Source organism: Sapajus apella, unplaced genomic scaffold (assembly GCF_009761245.1).
Source record: "Sapajus apella isolate SASKATOON/1434 unplaced genomic scaffold, GSC_monkey_1.0 scaffold2, whole genome shotgun sequence".
Lineage (NCBI taxonomy): Eukaryota > Metazoa > Chordata > Mammalia > Primates > Cebidae > Sapajus > Sapajus apella.
The window spans coordinates 81,300,688-81,326,992 of NW_022436942.1; the positions used below are offsets into that span (position 1 = coordinate 81,300,688).

The 26,305-nt window shown below is 49.4% G+C and overlaps 1 protein-coding gene across 13 annotated transcripts in view; it reads right to left on the reverse strand.

The window, feature by feature from the left end:
• Window positions 1-26,305, reverse strand: part of PITPNM2 (phosphatidylinositol transfer protein membrane associated 2) — a 164,680-nt gene that overhangs the window by 64,100 nt on the left and 74,275 nt on the right. The gene's annotated exons all lie outside the window — the stretch shown is intronic.

Sequence of the window (26,305 nt, forward strand, 5' to 3'; positions counted from 1 at the left end):
GAGTCAGGAAGCGCAGGGAAAGGACCTTGCATGATTTTGAGCAATGTCTTCAATATCCTCAAGGCCCACCCATCACTGACACCTTGTCCTAGGCCTTTCAGTTCTCAGGAACTGCTCACTGATACCCCTGTTGCACCAAGAAATGACCAAGATTGGGGAGGCGTCAAGGCAAAGGGTTTGGCATCTATTTCATGAGTCACTTGACTGGCTGGGCAGAAATCAACCACTAAGCCCAGGACTAGAGAGAAGTATTAGCCTTAGGGCAATTTCCAATGGACCGCCTTGCCCATATTCTGTGTGCCTAAGCATAGGCACGGTGGGATACAGCTGCTCTTCAAATGAAACCCTAAACCCTTTCAAACACTCAGCATGGGCTGAATCCCACTTATGTAGACTTTGTTCTCTTTCTCTCTTCTCTTTCTGATTCTCTAATTAGATAAATGTTAGACTTTCTCCACGTATTTGTCTTATCCTCTCTGCAGCTTCCTTTTCGTCCAGTGTCGTATTCTGGATTTCTCCATGTTTGACTTAAAGTTCTGTTTTGTTGTTCAAATCTGCTTCATCATTCCTTAGAGCTTTTAATTCCCTGCACATATTCTCAACTTTGCCTTTTATTTATTTAAATGCACTGAACAGTTATTTTATTGGCTATCCTTAAATATTGCAGCATCTGAGGTCTCCAGAGTCTGTTTCTGCTGTAAATTGTTCGTGCTGGCTCTGACTGTTAGTGCTTTATCTCCTCTTGTACTCAGTTATTTTTGACTAAGAACTGCTCATTTTCTGTGGAAGATATTTGTAGAAATTCTTTTGAGACTTGGGATGAGGGTCTGTTTTCCCAGAGAGGACTTATATTTGCTTTAGCAAATGCCTGGGTCTGCGATAGCTCTAAATTCTCAGGTAGAGGTTAGTGTGAACCAGCAGGTCCTGTAAGTTCACCTTTCTTGTTTTTCCGTTCTATTCTTTTTTTTTTCTTTCTTTCTTTCTTTCTTTTTTTTTTTTTTTTTGAGACACAGTCTCACTCTGTTGCCCAGACTGGGGTGGTGCAGTGGCACCATCTTGGCTCACTGCAACCTCCTCCTCCTGGATTCAGGCAATTCTCCTGGCCTCAATCAATCCTCCTATAGCGGCCTCCCAAACTGCTGAAATTACAGGCACAAGCCACCTTGCCAAGTCTTTTTTCCTCCTTTGAATTTATTTTTCTAGCTTCTTGAATTAAAAGCTGAATTCAATAATTTTTAACTTGTCTCTGAATAAATGAATTTAGGGTAATATATTTTCCTTTGAGTACTGATTTGGCTTCATCCCATAGGTTTTTACACCCATTGTTGTTGTCTTTTTGTTTTTGTTTTTTTGAGATAGAGTCTTGCTCTGTTTCCAGGCTGGAGTGCAGTGGTGTGACCTCCGCTTACTGCAACCTCCGTCTCCTGGGTTCAAGTGATTCTCCTGCCTCAGCCTCCCGAGTAGCTGGGACTACAGGCATCTGCCAACACGCCTGGCTAATTTTTGTATTTTTGTAGAGATGGAGTTTCACCATGTTGGCCAGGATGGTCTTGATCTCTTGACCTCGTGATCCGTCTGCCTCGGCCTCCCAAAGTGCTGGGATTACAGGCGTGAGCCACCATGTCTAGCTCTACACCCACTGTTCTTATTGCCATTTAGCTAAAACACAGTCATTTAAAATTTTCATTTTAACATCCCCATTTAAACTGTTATTTAGATTTTTGTAACTAATCTGTTACTCTCGAGAGAGTTTTCCTATTGAAATTTTTATTGATAATTATAAATTCACATGCAGCTATAAGCAATAACACAGAGAGATCCCTTTGATGAATGTGGCCTAATGCAAACTCCACAACCACTACCCACTCAGCTCAAGGAGCCTGGCATTAAGATGGCATTTGTTCCCACAGCAACACACTGGAATGTATAGCAGGGTTGTTGATAGTGGCAGTGTTGTCAAGTGCCTGGCAACTTGACAACTTATATAGATCTCTAGATCTCTTCTATACTTTGTCCAGTGACCCCCAGTGGTGCAATGGTGACATCTTTTTTTTTTCTTTTTTTTGATATAGAGTTTTGATCTTGTTGCCCAGGCTGGAGTGCAATGGCGTGACCTCAGTTCACAGCAACTCCTGCCTCCCAGGTTCACGTGATTCTCCTGCCTCAGCCTCCCAAGTAGCTGGGATTACAGGTATGCACCACTATACTTGGCTAATTTTGTATTTTTAGTAGAGATGGGGTTTCTCCAGGTTGGTCAGGCTGGTCTCAAGCTCCTGACCTCAGGTGATCAGCCAACCTCGGCCTCCCAAAGAGTTGGGATTACAGGCGGTGACATCTTACAAAATTAGAATATTACAATCAGGATATTGACATTGATACATTCTATAGACTTCAGTCAGATTTGCCAGTTTTACTTGTATTTATTTGTGTGTACAGGGTGTGTATGTATTAAGTTCCATATAATTTTATCACTTATGTAGGTATACATAATAAAACACCTACCCTAGATTTTAAAAGCTCCACATTATTCACTCTATATCTGTAATTTTTTCACTTGCTATGTCATCAATTTATTTATTTATAATTTTTAAAAATTTTTATCCTAGAGACAGGGTCTTACACTTTACAGTGTCTTACACAGATTATAGCGGCACAATCATAGCTCACTGCAGCCTCATACTCCCAGACTCAAACGATCCACCTGCCTTAGCCTCCGGAGTAGCTGGGACTACAGTTGCACACCACAACACCTGGCATAATATCATCACTTTTTATTTAATGTATTTTGAAACTACATCATACAGTACAGAAGGTTCTTGGCTTTTAACTTTTAACTTTTTAGGTAGAATGTTCCTTTTATTAATTTGAACATTTCCTTTGTACCTAAAACATTTTTCACTTTTAATTATCTCTTATCTGATGTTAATATTGCTATATTTGCTTTCTTTGCTGTGTTTGCTAGGTATTTCCTCATCCTTTTATTTTCAAATTTTTAAAGCTGTTTTATTTTTCTTTTTAGTCTCATTTAAAATTTTTCAAACTTACAGAGACTATCTTCTAATTAGTGAATTTAATTCATTCACATTTATTGTTTATGTTAGACCAATTCCTGCCATCTTCTATTTACCATATCTGTTATTTTTTTCCTTATCATATATCTATAACAGATATAGATATAGATATAGAGAACTTATTTTCTATGATGAGTTAGAAGTCATGTTTTATTTCCATTTTTCTACAGCATAGATCAGCAACGTTTTCTGTAAATATCCAGCTAGTAAATAGTTTAGGCTTTGTAGGCCATAAAGTCTTTGTTGCAACTACTTAGCTCTGCATAAAAGCAGCCATAGAAAATTCATTAACAGGCTGGGCGTGGTAGTTCATGCCTGTAATCCCAGCACTTTGGGAGGCTGAGGCGGGCGGATCACCTGAGGTCAGGAGTTCAAGACCAGCCTGGCCAACATGGTAAAACTCCATCTCTACTAAAAAAAAAAAAAAAAAAATTAGCTGGTTGTGGTGGCATGAGCCTGTAATCCCAGCTACTCGGGAAGCTGAGGCAGGAGAATTGCTTGAGCCTGGGAGGCAGAGGTTGCAGCGAGCTGAGATCACACCATCGCATTCCAGCCTGGGCAACAAGAGCAAAAAACTGTCTCAAAAACAAATATTAAATAAATAAAAAATAAAATTAAAATGAAATGAAAATTCATTAACAAATAGATATGGCTGTGTACCAATAAAACTTCATTTGTAAAAATAGAAGGTAGGCCACTCTTGACCTGCAGGTCATAGTTTGCTGACCCTTTTTCTAGTGATTAATATTTAAATATTGAAACATACATACTTAAACATATTTCTCTAGATTGCCTACGTTTAAAAATGGTCTTAAAAAGGAAGAAGAAGGAAACCTTAATAGGTTTGTATTCATTCTATTCCCACAGTTATCCCCCAAACTGTGGAGTCATCCCCAAACCTCTTCCTGCTCCTCCTATGTCACATTCAGACTCAGAGCACACCTGGAAACCTCTCTACCTCCTCGGTAAAATCTTGGCTATTATTTCCCTTTTCAGTTGAATCCTATTTTCACTGCATCTTTTCAGGATTCTGCATGGCTTCTTAGCCCCTAAAGGCAGCTCTCTGCCTGCATGGATATGGGTTTTAAATATTTGTTCTATCACATTTAGGGATTTGGAGCACATCCTCAATCTGCAGCCATGATCTCACCCCTGCTTACACTTCCCAGGGATTTTCTTTTTTAAACTTAGGGTCAAAGAGAGAATGTGGGTCAATTCTTAACTGGTGGCAAAGGCAGGGAAGCTGTTGGCAGCTGTGGCTTCTTCCACGCAGTCTGAAAGAATCCTGGGCTCCAGCAGTTGCTGTCCTTCCAAGGATGGTGAACATAAGCATTCCAACTAGGTTTCCTTTTTGCCTGAGTTTAAATTGGATTTCTGTTGCAGTCAGAAGGGTCCTGACTAAGAGTAGGATGATACATCTTCCTTTGACCTTCTGCATGTTATTCACTTGCTGAGTAAACCCTTTTCTCCTAAAGGGCATAAAGATACATTTATGGCCAAGTATGGTGGCTCACACCTGTAATCCCAGCACTTTTGGGGGCTGAGGCGAGGAGATCACCTAAAGTCAGGAATTTGAGCCCAAGAGGTTCTACCAGGAGTAAAACCCCACCTCTACTAAAAATACAAAAATCAGCTTGGCATGGTGGGGCACATGTGTAGTCCCAGTTACTCAAGAGGCTGAGGCAGGAGAATCACTTGAACCCAGGAGGCAGAGGTTGCAGTGAGCTGAGATCACACCACTGCACTCCAGCCTGGTCAAGAGCAAGACTCCACCTTAAAAAAAAAAAAGTATGTTTCACTTTGCCCCAAGGTCAAAAAATGGTTGAAAACTCCAAATAAGTTAAGGTGTTTTTTTCTTTGTATGATTGTTCTGAATTCTCAAATTCTGTCCTCTGAGTCCACAGAAAACATGGTATGAATCTGGTCTGGAAAAAGACACTGCAGCTGGTTGGGGTAAAGGGCAGTTACAGCTCAACATAAAGTCCAGTGTTCCCGACAAGCCACCCTTTCATCATGTGCAGACTCTTTTGCCAAATGACCATCCGTGAGATATGAGCTCTTTCTGTGAACCTGGGGAGTTGCTCTGGGCCGAGCACATGGGGCCTGGAACTACGTCAAAGGCTTCCTCTGTCTAGGAAGCAGTAAACGCCACCAGTTTGGGCTGCCCAGCATGCACACGGCACCATGCTGGCTGGGTGCTAAACAGATACAACACTTAGAACTAAAATAAAACCCAACTCGGTGACATCTTGATGCAGCTTTGTAGGAACAGCAGGCTCCTGTGTACACACCGTTCTGCTCTGCATGCCTATTTGTAAATTAATCACACATCAGTAGACTTGGCTAAGATTCACGTTTCTGGACCACTGTGAGGGTAACTCGGGCTATGGGATCTTCCATTCAGCTTCAAAACTAGATCCTTTCATGAGATCCTGGGTGAGGATTCTCCTTCTTGCCAGACTCTCTTAAGCCACCCTCATCTTGCCCCCTTTCCTAGCAGAAGCACACAGAGCAGAGGGAACGGTGGCTCCCCACAAACCCCCTCCATGAAAGCATCCCCAATATACTAATGCGATAGTTTCAAGACACACACACACACTTGCTAGATGTTAGTGAAAGCACGATAAAAAATAAAGTGGCACCTTTTCATGATGTGTTCACACCCCACCAGCCAATGTCCTACCTCCACCTCTCATTGGCGTTCTTTCCTGTTTAATCTCACCTCTGCTCCACCTGGCTCCTAGAACACTGCCCAGTCCCAAGCCCAGCTGGGCTCCCTTGAGTTCGCTCTGAGGGGCCCTGAAGCTTGCATTCCAGACTCTAGTCCTGAGGTCAAGGTGGTGGTGGTAAGTCATGGCTGTGTGTCAGCGGAAAGTGGCTGCAGCATCAGGCCAAGCTTGGCCACTTAAATGTCTGGCATGACACTGGCCTCAGTGTACTTGTCTGAGAAGGAGAGCTATCACTTGAACACTATAGATAACTTAGCTGGAGCTTTCAGGCAGTTTGGGAGCCTACATGGCAGCGTGTAGGCTGATGTCTCATGTCCACGTTGCCTGGGAGACAAACTCCTTTTTTATTTAGAGCTGCCCCAAAATGTTCTGCACCAGCTTCTCACTGCAGCGGCTTCACCTGAGCAGACAGGTATGTGGACAGGGCCACTGTGCTGGCTCACCCTGGAGGCTGCCTTCATGGGCCTGGGTCAGGTTCTCAGTCAGCAGTTCTTGCCAACTCTAGGAGGCCCAGGGCCAAGAGTGGCCTCCTGCTGCTGGACCCGAAGCAGGAAAGAGCTGAGCTGCCCTGCCCTCCTCTTCCAACAAGTCCTCCTGGATTGACAAAGAAAGGCTCTCCCTGCACTGGATGACACTGGACACTGTCCCTGTCCTCTCCAAGGAGACTCCAGGCCAGGGGCTGGGATAGCATTGGGGCCTGGCTCTCTCCATACGCAGCCCAATCAGGGGTCCTGTGCCCAAAGTCCTATCAAGATAGGTGCTAAGGATCACAGAGAATGGGGATACCCTACAGGTTCCTGCAGGGCATCGTAGACCCAGACTTTGTAGGAGATGGCAGTTCACTGAGGTCTAGCTCCTGGCCTTGAATAGAGACCAAGTAGGTGTGAACTGAGAATAGAGGCCACCAACCTATTGCTCGGCCTTGGGCAAGTCAGAAAAACCTCAGATCCCAACTGTAAAAGAGAGAAAGCATGTTTGATTGTGTGTCAGAATTCCTTCTTAGCCCGGGAGCATATCTTCAGGGAAACTTTAGGTTAAAAATTTAAATTCAGGCCAGGCATGGTGGCTCACACCTGTAATCCCAGCACTTTGGGAGGCCGAGGCAGGGGGGATCACCCAAGGTCGGGAGTTCAAGACTAGCCTGACCAACATGGAGAAACTCTGCCTCTTCTAAAAATACAAAATTAGTTGGGCATGGTAGCACATGCCTGTAATCCCAGCTACTCAGGAGACTGAGGCAGGAGAATCGTTTGAACTTGGGAAGCGGAGGTTGTGGTGAGCTGAGATGATGCCATTGCACGCCAGCCTGGGCAACAAGAGTGAAATTCCATCTAAAAAAAACCCAAACAAACAAAAAAACAATTTAAATTCAAAAACAAAAACAACTCCTAACAGGAAAATTGGGAAGAGCTAAGGAAAGAATGTTCGTGGGAGTGCAAATGGTACCACTGGTCTCCCTATCCTACAAGTATTTACTAAGTGCCCCAGACAAGACCCCAACTGAAATCAGAGCTTGGCGGGAGATAGGACCTGTGGTTTCTAAGGGCTCTCTCCACTTCCCCAGGCGATGGGCCTATGGACTCTAAGGCTGGGGTGCCCAGCCAGAACCTGGAGCCCTGGGGCCCATAGAGAATGTAGGCTTTAGTGGTGATGGCTTATCTGAGCTACAAGTGGCTGAGCCTCCTGGGCTTCCCACCCCCACGACCACCCCTAGCTGAGGAACAAGCCCCAGGAGGCTATGAGAGAGAAGGAGGTAGAAAACAGAGCCATCTGGCTGGTCCTGAATTATTAACCACAGAGGAGGAGCAAAGCCAAGGCCCTGGGGAAGTCAAGTGCAGCTGCTCTCAGAGTTGGAGAGGGGAACCTTTTGCAGACCCAAGGGATCCAGAGGTTGGATGTGACCTTCTGTGCCAGCTGGGTCCCAAGTCCCGGGGACCTCTCCTGTACACCTGACAGGTGCTCCCTCCTCTCTGGGCCACTCTCGGGGCAGCAAAAAACAAACTATGCCTTCATCCCCTGACCTTTTACTCTTCAAAGTACTTACGAACCCAAGTTCTTCACTTCTTCCTTTTGGGCATTTTGTTGGAAGGATAAACCAAGGTCAGGCGAGATCAGACAATTCAGCCAAGGTTAGAGGGCTACCAAGTAGGAGGTCAGGATGTATACCAGGTCTCCATCTCTAATGCCACCATGGGGTCCCCTCTCCTAGAATTCCAAGTCACCCATGGCTGAGCCTAAGCCTGGGAAGAACACCTGCTATGTTTCTCTCTAATTTGCCCTCTGCCTCCAACCCTCTTGATTCTGGCCCTCACTAGCACTCCCTGGGCATCAGAGACAGCCTTCTAATTGGTCTCCATTCTTCCAGTTTGGTTCCCCAGAAATCCTCTTTCTAGAAACCATTAGAGGACATCTTTCCAATGCAGATTAGACTGTGTTTGCCAGTTACCCAGAATGTCACTGGAGGCCACAGTGCCCTGCCTATAGCCTCTCCAGGTCCTCCTTCACTCCATCATTCTTGCTGTTCCCAACTCCCTGCTATTCCCTGCTGTCATTCTTTCTGTTCCCTGTTTGCTGCCCTCAGCTCCAAAGCTCTCAAGAGCAGTATGTGCCTCTTATACCTCCGCCCCAAGCACTGCAGAAGTTGGTAACTGTTGCCTAAGGCATTTGCTCTAGTACTCAAGTTCACCCCTGCTGGTTCTGTGGAAAAGCCCTTTCCAACCAGGTCCACCTGGAAAATTCCCAAAGTGTCTATTAAAACTCAGCTTACACAGAAGGCATCCTGAGAAGCCCTCTGAGACCCTCTGGGCAAAGCTGAGTGCACAGGTGCACTGAGAGCACCTCAGCCCCAGCTCCCACCACACCCCATTCCCACTCTCTGTCCCCAAACCACGAAGCTCAGGGCAGTGCCCGCATCTGCTTCATTTCTGCATCTTCAGGGCCAAGCCCAAAGCCAGGTGCTCCACAAGTCTCCATAAATACTTAGGGAAGGCACAGTTGTGGGGGCAGAGGTCAGCATCTGGGCAGGGAGAAGGTCAACCAAGGATATCATAGCCTGAAGAGCCCATGTGTTTCCATTCAGAGAAGAGGAGCTCACAAGTTTGGGACCTTTTCTGGGGGCTCTTCCAAGGGCCATCTGAAAAGCAGTGAGTCAACCAGCCACCTCCCATGTGGCTCAGCCCCTGCCCCTTTGCATAGCAGCACTGAGCCTCTTAGCCTGAATTTGGTAAAAGGTCTCAGATGTGGGGCAGAGGGCCCAGAGAAGGTCAGGGAGGAACCTGCCTGGGAAGCCAGATGCCCACAAGGCTCTGTGGCTTCCAGGGCTAGGTCTGCACTGTCTGCAGTCAAGGGCATTGTCCCAGCTTTACCACCCTAGCCCTTGGGCACCCGGCCACACATACCCATTAATGCCCCCAGAAGGGTGAAGACCCACTTCTCCCCCAGAACAAGCTTGACTGATATAGTTTTCAAGGGTTTCTCCAAGTCCTGTCAGTGTTCCCTTTTCTGCAAGCTAGTATTCTAGTAGTCTAGAAACCCTGTGCCTGTTAAGCAGTCACTCCCCATTCCTCCCTCCCCACAGCTCCTGGCCACCAACTGTCTGCATTCTGGCTGTATGAACTTGTCTATTCTGGATGTTTCATAGCTACAGAATCTGACATTCACCAGATGCTGGGCCCTTTCTTAGGTGCTGCATTGTTCCTTCTGTGCTCCAAGCTCACCACGTACTTCCTGACCTGTGGCCCTCAGGCCAGTCCTGTGTGCAGCCTGAGTGGAGCTCCCAGCCTCCAAATGTCCAAGAGAGAAACTCAGATAGATGGTATGAAAACTATCAGTCAAGCTCGTTCTGGGGGAGAAGTGGGCCTTCACCCTTCTGGGGGCATTAATGGGTATGTGTGGCCAGGTGCCCAAGGGCTGGGGCGGTAAAGCTGGGACAGTGCCCTTGACTGCAGACAGTGCAGACCTAGCCCTGGAAGCCACAGAGCCTTGTGGGCATCTGGCTTCCCAGGCAGGTTCCTCCCTGACCTTCTCTGGGCCCTCTGCCCCACATCTGAGACCTTTTACCAAATTCAGGCTAAGAGGCTCAGTGCTGCTATGCAAAGGGGCAGGGGCTGAGCCACATGGGAGGTGGCTGGTTGACTCACTGCTTTTCAGATGGCCCTTGGAAGAGCCCCCAGAAAAGGTCCCAAGCTTGTGAGCTCCTCTTCTCTGAATGGAAACACATGGGCTCCTCAGCCTGTGATATCCTTTTCCATTAGATGGAAAAATTAAGGCCCAGAGAGCTGATCTATTCATCCATCCACCTGTGCATCCCTCCACCCATGTAGCTACCAACCCATCCACCCATGCATGCATCCACTGATCCATCCACCCATGCATCCATCCATGCATGTATCCACCTATCCGTCCACTCACACATCCATGCATCATTTACATAGGGCAGAGCTGAGACTGGAGCCCAGAGCCTCTACCTCTAAACCCAAAGTTCTCCACAACAGATCACAGTTGACCTCTTTATACTCATGGTAGCTCTGAGAAACTTTCTGACCCCTTAAGGGGTAGACAGGAAGATAGGCCTTGCTAGTTGAATGGGGAAGGGTATCAGGGCTCATGAGAAGGCATGGTCTATGGCGGGTGCTTGCCCTAAGGCCAATCCTCATCAACAGCTCTGTGAGGGCAGCTAACCCTAAGCCCCCTCTGCAGATGAGGAAACAGGAAACAAGCTCTGGAGAGGTCTGCTTACTTGCCTACCATCTAAGGATGGTTAACCACTACAACCATAACAATGGTCCAGCCCTCCCCACTGTCCAAGAGCAGGCCCTCTCACTGCACTATGACACGACAGGCATAGCTCAGACAGGGTGGACATGGGGCATCCCCAGTGGGAAAGAGGCTTGTTAGACCAAAGGCTCCATCCAAGGCAGGGCCAATGTGGTGGATGGTGGGAGTCATTTGTCATCAGAAGATGATGCATCTCACAGGAAATGGGAAAGAACTTGTACATTGGGGAGTCAGAAGAAAGGGGAAGCCTGGGTCCTTCAGGCCCTGATGAAACTACTGCATCCAAGAGAGCTTCTGAAGGTTATGGGGGAAGGTAACTGCCTCCCATTTCAACAAATCCAGGAAGACAGGCTGCCGAGTCCCCAGACTCCCTCCCAGACAGGCAGCTAGGTGGAAGGGAAAGTCTGTGGTCCAGCACCTTGCACTTCTCATCTCTCCGTCCTTAGATCTGATACTTGCAACTAAGCCTTGGTTTACTCATCTGTAAAGGGAGGTGGTAATACATCCAGTAAGGGGGTTAGACAGTGTGGAGAGCACCCCACGCAATGCCGGGCAACCAAGATGTATTCTATCGCCCACAGGAATACTAAAAATATCTAACTGTTGGGCAATGCTGCTGGCTATAGGGCTCGGGGAATCCTGGAGGCGCCTGTGGACAGCATTGCCCACTTAGCTCCAGAAATCCCAGGGAAGGGACACTAAGGGGGATGTGACAGGGCAGAGGCTATTTACAACCAGTAAAAAAAGTACAGTGCTCTTGTTCTTGGAGCCAGATGTGTCTAGGATTTCAGAATATGCTGAACTTCAGACAGGTAAAGCTGCATATCTCAGCAGCATCCAATAAACAAATATGTTGAACTCTCTGCAGTGAAAGACATGAATATAGAATACATAAAGGCTATAAATAGCCCCACTTGGACTATAAATAGCCTCACCTCAGTTCAGGCAAAATTTTGCTGCCAAATGAGTTACAAAAAAGTGTCTGGTTTTCAGAGTGTGCTGGATTTTGGAATTGAGGACAAGGAATTGTGGATCTGCATGTCAATGTTTTCAGCACATATTGGTATGAACCAACTGCACATCTGCCCTGCTTCATCCCACTACCAATTCAGGGCAGATGAGGGGTTACATGTGCTCTGCCCCTAAAACTCACCAGGCCCTGTGACCTTGGGAAATACAGTCCAAAGAAATGACTCACATACAAAAGCAAATGTGTACACACACACAAACGGCAATGCCTATAAATATATATACAACACAGGCCTGTAGGCACACAGGTCCACAAGGACACAGAGCCCAGCTCTATGGATGGAACCTGTGTTGCCCCAGGGCCCACCGACCCCTGCTCAGGCAAGGCCTGTGTTTCCAAGCCAGTGTCTGGGTAAGCAAGAGTAGGCAGAAATGAGGAATAGGGCAGGGCTTGGGGGCTGAGAGCTTCCTCGTCTCTGCAGTGTGGAGAAGGGGCAGGTGTGCCAGGCAGACCTGGCTCTGGTACCAGCACTGCCACTGCCGGGCTGGTGGCCTTAGATGGGTGGCCTTGGGTGGGTAGCCTGAGCCCCTGGCTGGGCTGCATTTCTTCGTCTGCAAAGTCTGAGGAATACAGGCCTCTCTGGCTTGGTGGGGGACATAAGGAAGCCCTCAGGACTTGGCACACAGCTGGTACTTAGGAAGTGCCTGCTAACTCTGTTCTGCAACATTGCTTAAATGCATAATATTTAAAAGGCGGGGGGCTAAAATGAGTGGCCCCTTCAGTCCAAGAAATGTCTCTCTCTCCCCCAGGGCTCTCTTGTCAGAATGCAGATGGGACCTTCTGGATGCTCTGGCTGCTAAGAGCAGCCCCCAAGAGACCAGGCTCCAGGTCTGGAGAGAAAAGCCTAGAGCAAGCCCCTGGAGGTGGGGTCACAATATCACAGGCAGAACTCAGGCTTTGACATCAGAACGGGGGGCTCCGATTTCAGCTCCACCCCTCACTTGATCTTGAGGAAGTTACTTAAACTCTCTGAGCCACAGTTCTTCATTTTATAAGACTAGGTCCAATAACACATACACTCATAGGGTAGAAGAGGGAATAAATTAAGAGACAATGAATTTAAAGCACCCAGTACACAACACCCACGCAACAGCAGCAGCTGTTATTATTACTATATGATGATGGTGATGGTGATGCTGGTGATCAGCCCTGCTAAAGAACTGTGTCCCCATATTCAAAACAGTCAGGAGTAGGAGAAATAATTCATTGATATCATTTTGTCATTATGCATTATCGTCATCCTTCCCAGGGTTAGGACCATTACTCAGTGTCCTTCGGCCCTCCCAGTAACATCGCCAGCAGGTGGACAGATGCACTCTCCCCACTCCAAATTGGAAAACAGAAGCCAAGAGAGCGACAGGGACTTGGTCAAGGTCATCATGGAAGTCAGTAACAGGGAAGGGACGAGAACTCCTGATTCTGGGCCCAGGGTGACATTAAACCAATCCCAACCAGCACTCTGAGGCCTGTGGCCCACAGGAGCCTCTCAGCACCACGGGACACAGGTTATGTGCAGGAGTATCAAAAACAGGGCTGGGGGGTGCACGGGGCAGGGGAGCTGAGGGGAGTAGGGAACTGAGTCATCTTTCAACTGGCCCAAGCCCATCGTGCACAGTCTGGCTCTTCTATCTTTGGCGGGGAGCCTGGGGCTATTTTGGGAAGCTCTGCACACAGCCCGCCACTTCCCTGCCAGGCTGACTGGGTCAAAAACAAAATGAGCCCAGCAACAGCCCTATGTCAACAGGGTGGGAAGTGAGGAGGCGCTGAACAGCCTCCTCAAATCCAACAGCAGGAATGGGAGAAAGTTGGGGAAGATTGTGGGAGTAAGCACATCACCCTCACCCTGCAAAAAAAAAGCTAGTTGGAAACAAACAACACAATGAATCAGAGGCAGCAGGTCACAGGGAGAGACTAACTGCATGAAGGTGAACGTGGGACCAGACCGCAGTTACCTTCAAGCCCTGTCTTTGGGCAAGTCCTTTACCTGCTTCAGGCCCCAGTGTACCTGTTTTTAGAATACCACTTACCTTGAGGGTTGAGTGGGGTTAAACGAGGTGACAGTGAGGTGCTGGGCACCTGAGAAGTCCTCTGCCTGGACCTGCCATACCCTCCTCATCCTTCAAAGACTTGCTCGGAGCCTCCTAGTGGGACAGCCAAGCTACAGCCCCCATTCTGCAGGCACTGATCACCCACAGCTTCTGGAGGCGCCTGGACCGCTGCATGAGGCCCTGTCCATCCTTGTGGAACTGCATTGCTGAACCTGGAGCAGCTGCCTCATCGATCTGGGAGGTCAAGCCCAAGGGGCCACCCAGAAGGTTCTCCGAGAGCATCCAACAAACCAGAGGAAAGGGAGAAGAGGTCCCCCATGGCATCCAGGGCTCCCTATAGCCCTCTGGTCACTGTCATGGGGCAAGCAGCAGGACTCAGCTCATTCCCAGCTGCTGCTTTACAGGGGCAGAGGGAGAGCCACCTGGTGCCAGGGACGGAGAACAGGGCTCTGTCCAGAGCAGGTGCACACCAGACACTGGAGACAGAATCAATGGGAAACCAACATGGCTGGCAGGAGAGGCAGGAGGATGCAGGGCAGGAACACCCATTTATAGGCACTTCCAAGGCACCAGGCTCTGTGGGAACGGCTGACATACCTTGTCCCAGAAGATTACATCTTTTTTTTTTTGAGATGGAGTCTTGCTCTCTCCTGTCGCCCAGGCTGTAGTGCAGTGGCACGATCTCGGGCTCACAGCATCCTCTGCCATCTGGGTTCAAGTAATTCCCCTGCCTCAGCCTCCTGAGTAGCTGGGACTACAGGCACATGCCACCACGCCTGGCTAATTTTATTATTATTATTATTATTTGTATTTTAGTAGAGACAGGGTTTCACCATGTGGGCCAGGATGGTCTTGATCTCCTGACCTCGTGATCCACCTGCCTTGGCCTCTCAAAGTGCTGGTATTATAGGTATGAGCCCCCATGCCCAGCCAATTATGTCTTTTTGACTGACGGGTGAAAGCAAGGGCCCCAGGGAAGGGAAAGGATTTTGGCAAATTGGTGTGAGACTTACAAGAGACCAGCAGGCTCAGAAGGGCTGTTCATTTTAAATGATGAATTGTATGTAAAGCCTGTGCGTGTGAGGGTGAGGGCACACCTCCCCAAAAGGCACCCTGGGCCAGCCTGGGAGCCCGAGAGGAGAGGACATCATTCCAAGGCAATGTCTGTTGGTTCTCTCAGGACAGGAGGATGGGAAGGAATAGATGGTAGTCAGGCAGCCACAGGGGCAGTGGTACCGGTGACACTCAGCACTTTCTGCCTTCAGAGGCACCCTCTGTCATCCTGGACAGCAGAGACTTCTAGAAGTCAGATGCAGGAAGTGCTTCCCAGAGCAAGACTGTCTTTCATTAACCACTGGAGACATGGGGCAGAGACTCGCCCAAGGTCTGCAGCAGGCCTAACCCTTGTCCCTTGCTGTATCCAGCCCTGTGTGCATGTTTGTGTGTGGAGACAGATGTCACCTTCACAGTTGAGGTGTTAGTGTGTCTAATCTGTGATGGGCCAGGGCAAAGAGATGAAAGCTCTTGCAGGTGCCAAGTGTCGAGATGGCTGCTCCACCATGTGCGCAGTGACATGTGTGACAGGAGCTCAGAGAGCCAGGGCTGGACACAGGCAGAGAGCCCGCCCAGGAAGGAGGCCAAGTGTCAACACCGAGCACGGGGAGGGCCCGACAACGGGTAAAGAAGACTCAGCTGGGAAACAGATGGAGTGGGCTGGTGCAGGCAGGGGCAGAGGATGAGGGGCCATCACTGCGGATGCCCTAAAGACTGGGCATTGTGGGTACTGCCCCCAACCCACAAACCCATGAGCCAGCCAGGAGCATGAGCAGGGGTCTGACTATGTATGCCACCATTATCTCCACCGCCTTTGGGGAGTGAGCCCCTAACTTTGTCCCACAGCTGTTGGGGGTGGGGGCATGAACCTCTGAGACGAGCACAGACTGAGAGCTGGGAGATGAACGGACCCCTCTCTGCAATGCCCACCTGTGAGAGGAGCTTACTCACCTCGTGGGATGGGCTACAAGGTATTGCTATTATAGAAAGTTCCTATATTGAGCAGAGTTTGCCCCCCTGGTACTCAACCTGGAGTCTTGATTGACTTTTTGGAGCCACATGCAGCCTTTCTCCTCCAGAATACCTTAAAATACGTGTCTGACTAGTACACCCTCTCCATAGTGGCTGCCCACTGGGCCCTCTCCCCTGCTCTGGGCCCTCTGATTCTACTCATAGAGACAAAGTTGCCCTTGCAGATGACAGAGCCTGAGGCTGCTAAAAGCCCTGGGTGTGTTTCCTGGGACCTGCTGTCAGGCCATACTCCCCGACCAGTGCAGCAGGCTTGCCCTTTATCTGGTGACATTCTGCCTGCTGGGTGCAATGGGTTGAATAGTGCAGCCCCCTCCCCAAATTGACATCTACCTAGAGCCTCAGAATGTGACCTTATATGGAAATAGGGTCTTTGTGGATGTGACTAGTGAAGGATTTCAAGATGAAATCAAATTGGATTGAGGATGGGTTCAAAATCCAATGACTGGTGTACCTATAAGAAGAGAAGACAGTCTATGGCCATGATCGGGTGTGCTGGCTCACGCCTGTAATCCTAGCACTTTGAAAGGCAGAGGTAGGCAGATCATCTGCAGTTAGGAGTTCAAGACCAGCCTGGACAACATGGTGAAGCCTCATCTCTACCAAAAATACAAAAATTAGCTAGGCATGGTGGTGTGCACCTTTAATCCCAGCTACTTGGGAGGCTGAGGCAAGAGAATCACTTGAACCTGGGAGGCAGAGGTTGCAGTGAGCCGAGATCACGCCACTGCACTCCAGGCTGGGTGACAAGAGCAAAACTCCATCTCAAAAAAAAAGAGGAGAGGACACAGGTGACACAGAGGAGAAGGCCATGTGAAGGCAGAGGCAGAGACTGCAGTGATGCAGCCACAAGCCAAGGAACACTTGGGGCCACCAGAAGCTGCAAGAAGCAAGGAATGATTCTCCTTGGAGCCATCAGAGGGAGTATGGCCCTCTTGATACCTTGAGTTGAGATTTCTGGCCTCCAGAACTGTACGAGAATAAACTTCTGCTGCTTAGGTCATGCAGTTTGTGGTCGTTTGTGACAGCAGCCCTAGGAAACTAGCACATTGGGTTTGTGGCATTGGGAAATAGGACATACTCTGAACTGACCACATGTAGGTCAGCTAGTGTCCCCTGCTCCGGGCACCCTGCAAGAGAAAAGCCAATGGGTCTCCTGGCTGGGAGGGTGACACTAGCATCTGGGCAGGACTGAGCCAGCCTGTCACCAGGTTGTTAGCAGGGCTGCAAGCCAATTAGCTCAAGGAGCCAATGGTGAGAAGCCCATCTGCATCCAGGCTGTTAAGACACTTCAGGGGAAGCGGTCATGTGGCCCAGAGTGCACTGGCCTCCCCCTGCCCAGCCTCCCTGCTTTCCCCACCTCCCCACATGATACCTGAACAGCTTTTTCTAGGCCCCCATGTCAGGTCAGGCCAGCTTAGCTTTGCTAAAAATCCTCAGGCACAGCCAGGCAAGGTGGCTCACGCCTGTAATCCCAGCACTTTGGGAGGCTGAGGTGGCTGATTCACTTGAGGTCAGGAGTTCAAGACCAGCCTAGCCAACATGGTAAAATCCCATCTCTACCAAAATTACAAAAATTAGCTGTGCATAGTGGCACACACCTGTAATCCCAGCTATTCAGGAGGCTGAGGCAGGAGAATCACTTGAACCTGAGAGGCGGAGGTTGCAGTGAGTCAACATTGTGTCACTGCACTGCAGCCTGGGCGACAGAGCAAGACTTTGACTTTAAAAAAAAAAAAAAAAAAGAATTCTCAGGTGCACCAGGCTGCAGACAGCCTCAAGAACTAACCCAGGGACTGCAGGTCTTTCAGATCAGAAATGGCTAAAGTGAGATCTGAGAAATACTTAATACCCTGAGGGGCTTATCATCCCCTACCTATCTCCACTTTTGGAGACCCTCCCATAATGGGGAGCTAAGGGAGTTAACCAAGACTTTTAGAAGCTTCAGGATGAAGACCAAGGGTTTCTCTGAGATTCTGTAGAATTTGGGATCTCAGAGAGCTCCAGCATTTGCAAACCCCGGGCACCTCCACCATCCCAACACCATAGGCTCTGCCCACATCAAGGGACACGACCAGGACCATTGTGGGACTGATAATGTCAGAGCCAAGATGGTTAAGTCTAGCTTTTCTCAAACTGAAGTACAGGGATAAGCTGCCTTAGAAACACCTAGGGAGCTTATTTAAAATGCAGATTCCAGGGCCAGGTACAGTAGCTCACACCTATAATCCCAGCACTTAGGGATCATGAGAATCACTTGAGACCAGGAGTTTGAGACCAGCCTGGTCAACATGGTGAGACCTCGTCTACACAAAAAATTTAAAAATTAGCCAGGAGTGGTGGATTGTGCCTGTAGAACCAGCTACTCAGGGGATTGAGGCAGGAAGACAGCATGAGCCCAGGAGGTTGCAGTGAGCTATGACTGTACCACCAAACTGCAAACTCCAGCCTGGACAACAGAGTAAGACCCTCTCTCTCTAAAAAAAAAAAAAGGAAAAAAATGCAGATTCCTGTGCCCTGCTCCCAGACCTGCTAAATCAGAACCTCTGTGTGAAGGGCCTCAGAAGCTGTATTTTAAACATATCTCCTGAGGTTATCTGGAAGCTCTCCAGAGAATGAGAACAAGGGCCCTAGTATAATCTCCCTTGCAGACAGATGGAGAGACTGGAGACAAGACAGGGATTGCTGCAGGCCACATAGCAAGGCCAAGGCCAGGGTCCACACCTCTCCTGGGCTTGCTGGGATCCCTACAGGCCGGAATCAGATGGCCAGAGTCCTCTGTGCTCAAAGATCCCTTCCCCCAGATGAAGCTTCCTTACCTTCCAGGGCCCTGGAAGCCTTCTCATGGGCCAAGTCAGCTCCCTGGGAACCATGCACCCTTTCCTTTCAGCCTTTATCAGACTGCACTGTAGCTGCATGTTTGCCTTGGAGCTCAGGGCCCCAGCCTTGTTCAAAGTTGTGTCCCCAGGGCTCAGCCACGGCAGTTGCTTAATAAAGGTAAGTACCCAGCAAATATTTGTTAGATAAATGATCTCAATTCCAAATTCTGTCCCAGAATAGTTGTCTGACCTTGGGCAGGTGACTTAACTTCCAGGCCCCTTCATCGAACAGATTCTGGTCATCTGCCCTGACCATTTCCCAAGGCCACAGTGAAAAGCCAGATGTAATGCACTCTGGAAGCTGCCCAGCAGCAGCCACACATCAGCTCCAAACCCAGGGATCACAAGACAAGCAGGGGCTTAATGAGTGACTGGCAAGGAGCTAAGAGTCCCCAGGGTGGGAACACCCAGCCAGGAGAGTCTGGTGATAGACACAGCCCAGGGACAGGCAAGTCCAGAGGCTCCACTCACCTTAGACCTGGTGAAAAGGTCGCCATGCCCTGGCCCCTAACCCAGCTCGGTTCACTGCTCTTGGGGCTTAAATCATGCCCTAAGCCCATGTCCACTGTGGGGAGTGGGGACTAGGCCCTGAAAGTTATCAGGCTGCAGACAGAAGATCACTTCAAATAGTGGTTACAGGCCCTGAGGCTAGAGCAGGTCCCTGACCTGTGTGGGCCTCAGGGTCCCAGCTATAGTGAAGGGGTTTGAGCTGGACCATACCCAAGGGTCTCAGGGCCATGTGGGCAATGGTACCACTGTCACAGCTGCTGTCATCAGTGCCCTCAGGGCCTCTGGCAGGCACTCATGTTGGTGTGGGCATCAGGAAAAGTCTGCCCCTCTGGACAGAGGCCTCCTAGAATGCCCAGGCCAGGCGGCCCAGAGGAATGTGGCACGCACTGAGTCTGGGAAGAAGGCATTGTCCCCCCTCCCAGCTCCACTGGCTACCCTGAGGAGCAGAGTTGCTCATGGTATGTGCTGCCCATGGGACAGGATGCTCTTTGGTGTGCTACTTCCTCACGCCAGGCAGCAACAGCTTACACAGGCCAGGCCTCTTCCAAGGAAGAGCTAGGGAGCTTAGGCCTGCACCCCGTGCCTTCTAAATAACCCCACAAGACCAACCGGTTCTTCAGCCCAGTCTAGTTGTGGGGGCAGCCCTAAGGGCCCCGCATCTACATGCCCCTTCATGCAACTGCCCAACCCAGAGGATGCCGTGACAGCAGGGGCCACATGGAAGGGATGACACCAAGTCACCAGCTCAGCCCTTCCTAGCTGCAAACAGGGGGATGCAGGGAAGCCAGCAGAGAGACGGAGTTGAACTCCGTTCTGTCCCCAGGATCCTGTCCAGCTGGCCCAGCTCTGTGTGATTCCCAGTGACTCAGGAAAGCTGCCCTGAGTCTGTCTGGGTCAGTGTCCCCATCTATCAGATCTAACCTGGGATCCTTAGGTGTCCACTGTTGTTTGGGAGGGAGCAACAGGTTGAACGCTTGAGTAGAGTGGGCAGAGGCCTGCGGGCAGCAGAGGGGAACAGGCATGCTGGCTCTTCTCATCTAAGTTGAAGCTGCCAGCTGGTGACTCAAGCATAAATTCCAGCCCCTGCTCTCTTTCTGGGTCCAAGGGAGGCCTCACCTTGGCCGCAGAGCTGCTCATCTTCTCCCTGTGCTCCCCATGAGCCACACTGCTGACTGCGCTGGAGAACTCTGCTGCCCACCTTCTCCTGAAGGCAAGCTCAGTCCAGGGAGTGGCTCTGGGTTCGGGTGGCTGACAGGGCACAAACGGCTTGATGATCATGCCCCCTGACAGAAAGCTCCACTGACTGAGACACTGTACTGGCTCTCCAAACATTTGGAAGCATGAAAAGCAGTGGTTGGCCTGACCCTGATCCTAGGACAGTCTCTGGTACAGAGCAATCCGATACTGGAGGAGAGCCCTACCAAGATGATCACCTGTTTCATACACTCCTGCAATGAGACAGGCAAGAAGCACACTCTTGAATTCTCACACAACGCCCATGGGGGGACCATCACCCCCATTCCACACAATAGGAAACTGAGATGCAGTGGGATTAAGCAGCTTCTGAGGGTCACACAGTGAGGACTCAAACCCAAGCCTATATGACTACCACATTTTGCTCTTCCTACCACCTGAGGAAGGTCTTAGAGCAGCCCAGTTCCAATCTTCTCCATCCTAGGAACCCAGAGTCCTGGAAAGGGGACTTTAGCCATGCAATTAGCACAGGCCCAGCAGGCAAATGAAGTCAGGCGAAAAGAGTGTTTTAAATTTACCATTCCCCATTCCCTGTCTGCACAGGCTTGTCAAAGCCCGTTCACAGCCACAGGCTGTGATAATGGTGTGCCCACGCCTAGAAAGCTGTGAAGTGCTTTACAAGGGCACAGGGCAACGGGAAAAGTGAGGACACTGGCATGAAACAAAGTGCTGGGCACACACAATCCCTTTGTCCTTCCCAGTCTCCTGAGGGCACCCATCGCTAACCCTGCTGTGCACACCAGGAAACTGAGGCTCCGAGAGGTCAAAGGAATTCTCCAGGACCTTATAACCAGGCTGATGGCAGACAGGGGAGAGGGACAAGGTCTTCTAAATTGGATTCTCCTCTCCCTTCTGCCCCCTGAGTACAGTCTTGCTTAGAGAAAGGTGATGGGGGGCGGGCGCAGTGGTTCACGCTTGTAATCCCAGCAGTTTGGGAGGCCGAGGCGGGCGGATTACAAAGTCAGGAGTTCGAGACCAGCCTGGTCAATACGGTAAAACCCTATTTCTACTAAAAATACAAAAAATTAGCCAGGCGTGGTGATGGCCACCTGTCGTCCCAGCTACTCAGGAGGCTGAGGTAGGAGACTTGCTTGAACACAGAAGGTGGAGGTTGCAGTAAGCCTAGATCACATCACTGCACTCCAGCCTGGGTGACAGAGCGAGACTCTGTTTCAAAAAAAAAAAAAAAAAAAAAAAAAAGAGAGAGAGAGAGAGAGAAAGGTGATGGGGACTTAATAAGGAAAATTCCCCTCACTATGGCAACAAGGTGGGGAAACTGAGGCACAAAGTAGACAGCAAGTTAAGGCTGGCAATTGTCCCCCTCCTGTCTTCTCCCAAGATACACCAATCCTTTGCAGAGTGACAAAGCATGTTCAAGTCCTTCATTCATTCATTTCCACCAAACTTGGCTTTGACAGAGAGAGAGTGGGGGTTCAGAGAGGTCCAGTAGGGTAGAGCCAGAACCCCAGACTCTCAAGACTCCAGGTCTAGTGCTCCCTGTCAACAGCTGTTCAAGGTTTTGAAGTTAAACAGTCATCTGAAAGAGGCTTTCAGGATGCTGGCAGCAGCAGAGAGGGCCACAAAGCTGATCTAATGGCTAAACCTGCCACTGCACATTGGACCAAACAAAACCAGCACCCAGTCAGGAAACCATCATAAGATACAATTTCTTTCACCTGGAGCTCTGGAAGAAGAGACTCGGGCAGCCAGGCAAGGGCCCTGGGGAAGTCATCCAAGCCAGAATCCCTAGCTCCGACAAGGATCAGGGAAGAAGCCTGACTTCCAAGGCCTGGTGTCCAGGGAGAGCCCTGCCTTTTGAGAGTCTGGCTGGTGTGATTCCATCACCTGCCCCGCTCCCCAGAGCTCCCTGTCCCCTCCAGGGCTGACCAGCTGTCTCCAGCCTCCCTGAGGATGGAGCTTCCATTTTATTCACTTGGCTTCTCATGGGTCCTTAAGGTACAAACCCTCTGCTGGTTGTTAACGATAGTATTCTGTCAACCTCTTAGGAAGAGCTCTTAAATGAGGAGTCTTTTTTTTTCTATATTTCATTTTCATATAGTCTCTAAATTACAGAAAAGTTGCGTAACTAATATAAGAACTCCCCTCTATGCTCTACCCAAAAGCAGCAATTGCTTCCCTTTCGTTCCATCTGCCTTGCGTCTGTGCCCCACCTGCTCTCTGTGGGCATCTCTGGGCATAAACTCTCCTGACCCATTGAAGAGTAAGTGATGCGAATGCCTGGTCTCTAACAACAGCCTACCTTTCGCCACTGCCCACAAAGGTGGTTCATCTCCAAGCACGTCACACCTATTCTCTGTGTTGAGGTATGTGAAGCAGACAGTGTTATCTCCATGTTACAGATGAGGAAACTAAGGCACACATCTCGTCATGCACAGTGCCACTCCTATTACACTGAGCCAGCAATGCCGAAATCCTCAGCCTAAAACACACAGACCCCACAATGCAGACTGTCTTCCTGATGATATATGATACAGCAATTTTTAAAAGAAAGGGAGCCACTCTGCTCCTGTAGCAGAGTAACAGCAGATCAGGGTCAGGGTTATCCAGATTTTCCACAGTGCAGAGTGGACTCGGGCACTCTGGGCGGAAGCCCTGAAGTGACTGAGTGGCAGGGCAGATGCAGGCGATTCTCCTCCGCCTCATCCCCAGGCCACCTGCTCCATCCTCTCTCCACTTCCTTCTGTTTGCTTTCACAGACAACTAAGGTGGGTGGCTGTGGAGTGCAGGGAGAGTGAGGGCCCCCAGCTCCCCTCACCCAACCTCCTCAGCCTCCTCCCCTACTGGGCTCCTGCTGAAAGACAAGCACTGAGTCTAGTCTTCAGGCGGAGAGCCCAGCAGCCATGGCCCATGCAAAGCAGGTTGCATTTATAACTAATGAGGGAGGGAAGGAGGAAGTGAAGGAGTGAAAGAGCCAGAAATCCAAGTTCTGGTTCTGCCTTCACAGGCAAGCTACTCAACCCTCTGAGACTCGGTCTGCTCATCTGTAAAATGGGAGCAACACCAAGTATTTCTAGGGTGGTTGCAAACTGTTAAATCAGATGAGACTTGGGAAAGTGTCTGTGAAGTGGATTTAAGATCCCAGTGCAGATGTGGGTTAAGGAATGTGCTAAGCCCTGCTCTGGAAATTGAAGCAGAAAATGGGGAGAAATGGAATGCAACGTTAAAGATACCCAAATACAAACAACACATATACTCACACTCACTGCACACATTCTCACATACCCCATAGGCACACAAATCACACAGAGGCACATATACATGCCACATGTATACACACACACAACATACCACACACACAACATACCACACAAACATACCACTCATGCACATATAAATACACACGTCCATATGCACATACCACATACACAGCTACACACACCCCACATGCACATACCACACACTTCACATGGACACACATGCCTACACATACAACCACACACACACACACACACACACACACACACGGCCTTACAACTCAGCACACCTTAAACTTATCAGTCTCTGATGACTCCCTTCCCTTTGGGCTGGTAGCCCTCAGAAGCCCTGGACAGAAAGCCAGTACTCAGAGGCTTCCCTGCAGACACAAACATGCCAGTCTCAGTAACACACCAGACCATGCAGCAGAGCACAGGGTAGGAAAAGAAGGAACAGAGGCAGCTCTTTCCAAAAGTGGACAGGGACAGTCTGTCTCACTCAGGTGAGACATTGAGCTGTAAAACAATGCATAAAAGACATTTGTCTGATCTTACCAATTCTGGTAACTGTTTACATGTTAGCATGAGAAGAATACCAAATGGTAGGCACATCCCTGCTAGTAGGCAGGGAAAACATAACTGTGTGTGCATGCATGTGGGTGTAAGCTTGTGAGTTATATGTATGTGCTGCATGGCATGTGCACATGTATTTGTGCATGTGGGGAGGCTGTGTCTGTATCTGCAAGCATGTGTGTGCTTGTGTATGTGCACATGTGGGCAAGGGCATGTAGATGCATGAACACACATGTACTGTTCAGGAAACTCACAAGACAGACTGGGAGAGTTTAATGTTCATGAGCTTCTCTTTTCCTGCAGTTTAAGTCATTCATACAACACCACCCACAGACTTTTTCAAAGCTGGGCACAGGCTGGGCAGGGGCCAAGGCAGATGTTCTGAGTCCCAGAATCTTTGACCTGCCTCAGAGCTGCCTGTCCTGCCCAGCACATCCTGGGTGGTAGACCCCATCATGCTGTGAGCCAGGCCAGGGGAAAAGAAATCAGACTTTCTCCTGGGAGCTTCAATGGCTTCGTGAGGTCTATCTGAACCACAGGGCTTCCCACCACACCCTTCTCTGAATCCCAGCACTCCTGTCAAATTAAAGAAAGAACCACTCACTGCCTGAAAGCCAGCCAATGCATTGATTATTCCAATTTTCCTGGAACGAGCTTTCCACACTTTCATGGGCTAAAGCCATTGGCAGCCTGGGCTCCCACCTCTCCAAGCTGCTCTCATGCCCTCTGCGGCTCCTATGATGCTTTCAAGTTAAGTCACCACTACATGAAATTACACTTCGGAGCAGCCACTGAGAAAGGACACAGGAGAGCAGGGAAATGAAGGTAGAGCACTCAGAATCTACCTCAGGCCAATGCAGCCAGGCTGGAGAAGCCTGCCTCCCTCTTCAAACGTCAGCTTGGCTCTGGCTGTTCTTTTGACTTTTGGGCTTGCTGACTGAATACACACTTGCATCACCCTGAGCTCACATGAAAGACCCCAGGGCATAGGAGCCCCAGCTGCAATGGCAGGGCCAGGTGCCTCCCAGTGAGGCTCAGAGCAGAGATGAGAATGGGGTGTTACCACCCATGGGCTGGCCTTTAAGGTGTCACATCAGTTTTTCCGCTCGCTAGCAAACGAAAACAACCCAAACAAAACCAGCACATGGCCTTCCCATCCATCACATAACTTGTAAACCCATCAGAATTCCCAGCAACCAACCAGAATCCAGACGCCCGTAATGTTGTTAAGAAGCCTGCACACCACCCAGATGCCAGGAGGGTCTGGGTGAGTCTCTAGCCCAAAGCAGAGGAATAAACAGCACAGACATATTAGACAAAAAAGCATTCCTCTCATCCTGCCCAGTTGTAACCCATGTGATTGCTCAAAGAGAAGCACCAAGAATTCAGGATCTCTGGAGGACTTTGGGGGAGATAAACATAGTTTAAAGACGCAACCACAGAACCACAGAGGGAGTCCTGTCTCGGGCTGCCTTCAAGGCTCCGATGCTGTTATTAAAGCAATCTGTCAGAGAGAATGCTAAAACAAAAAACAGAATCAACTTAGGTGCTCATGAGGCTGAAGTCCTATGTTGAACTACTCAGTCTGCGAACCAACTCTGGTCCCATCCTCAATCCCCGCTGCACCCTGAGACACAGACACATACCTGAACATCTAGACTTCTCTGCAGTCAGCCCTCCAAGTTCAGTGCCTCTTTCAGAGTTGAGTATGGGTTCCCTGGTACCTGAACTTTGAAGCTCCCTGGTGAGTCAATGGGGATACTTTATGTACACTTTCTATTTAAAGATCAGACAGGGCTTACTCTCAGACACCGTTCAAACCCATAGCTTCTAAGAACTGGGTGCTAAATCTGGTTTCTTTGGCCCTCACTTTCCATCAACACGGGAGCTGTTCTCGTTGACAACCAAGGGTTCTTTTTTTCCATTGCCTGTTGCACAGGAAGCAGAGGTCACGGGGGAGCTGCCTGTGCCGGGCATGGGTCGTAGTGTGTCTCCCTGGGCTGTGCTGCTGAGGGGTTAGCCTCACAGATTCCCTCTGGGAAAGCCGTTTAAGAGTTATTCTGAATGCCTCTACTGGGGATGGGGAAGAAATGATGCAGAATGTTGACCCACTGAGCAGCAGGCTTGAAATCCTGCCT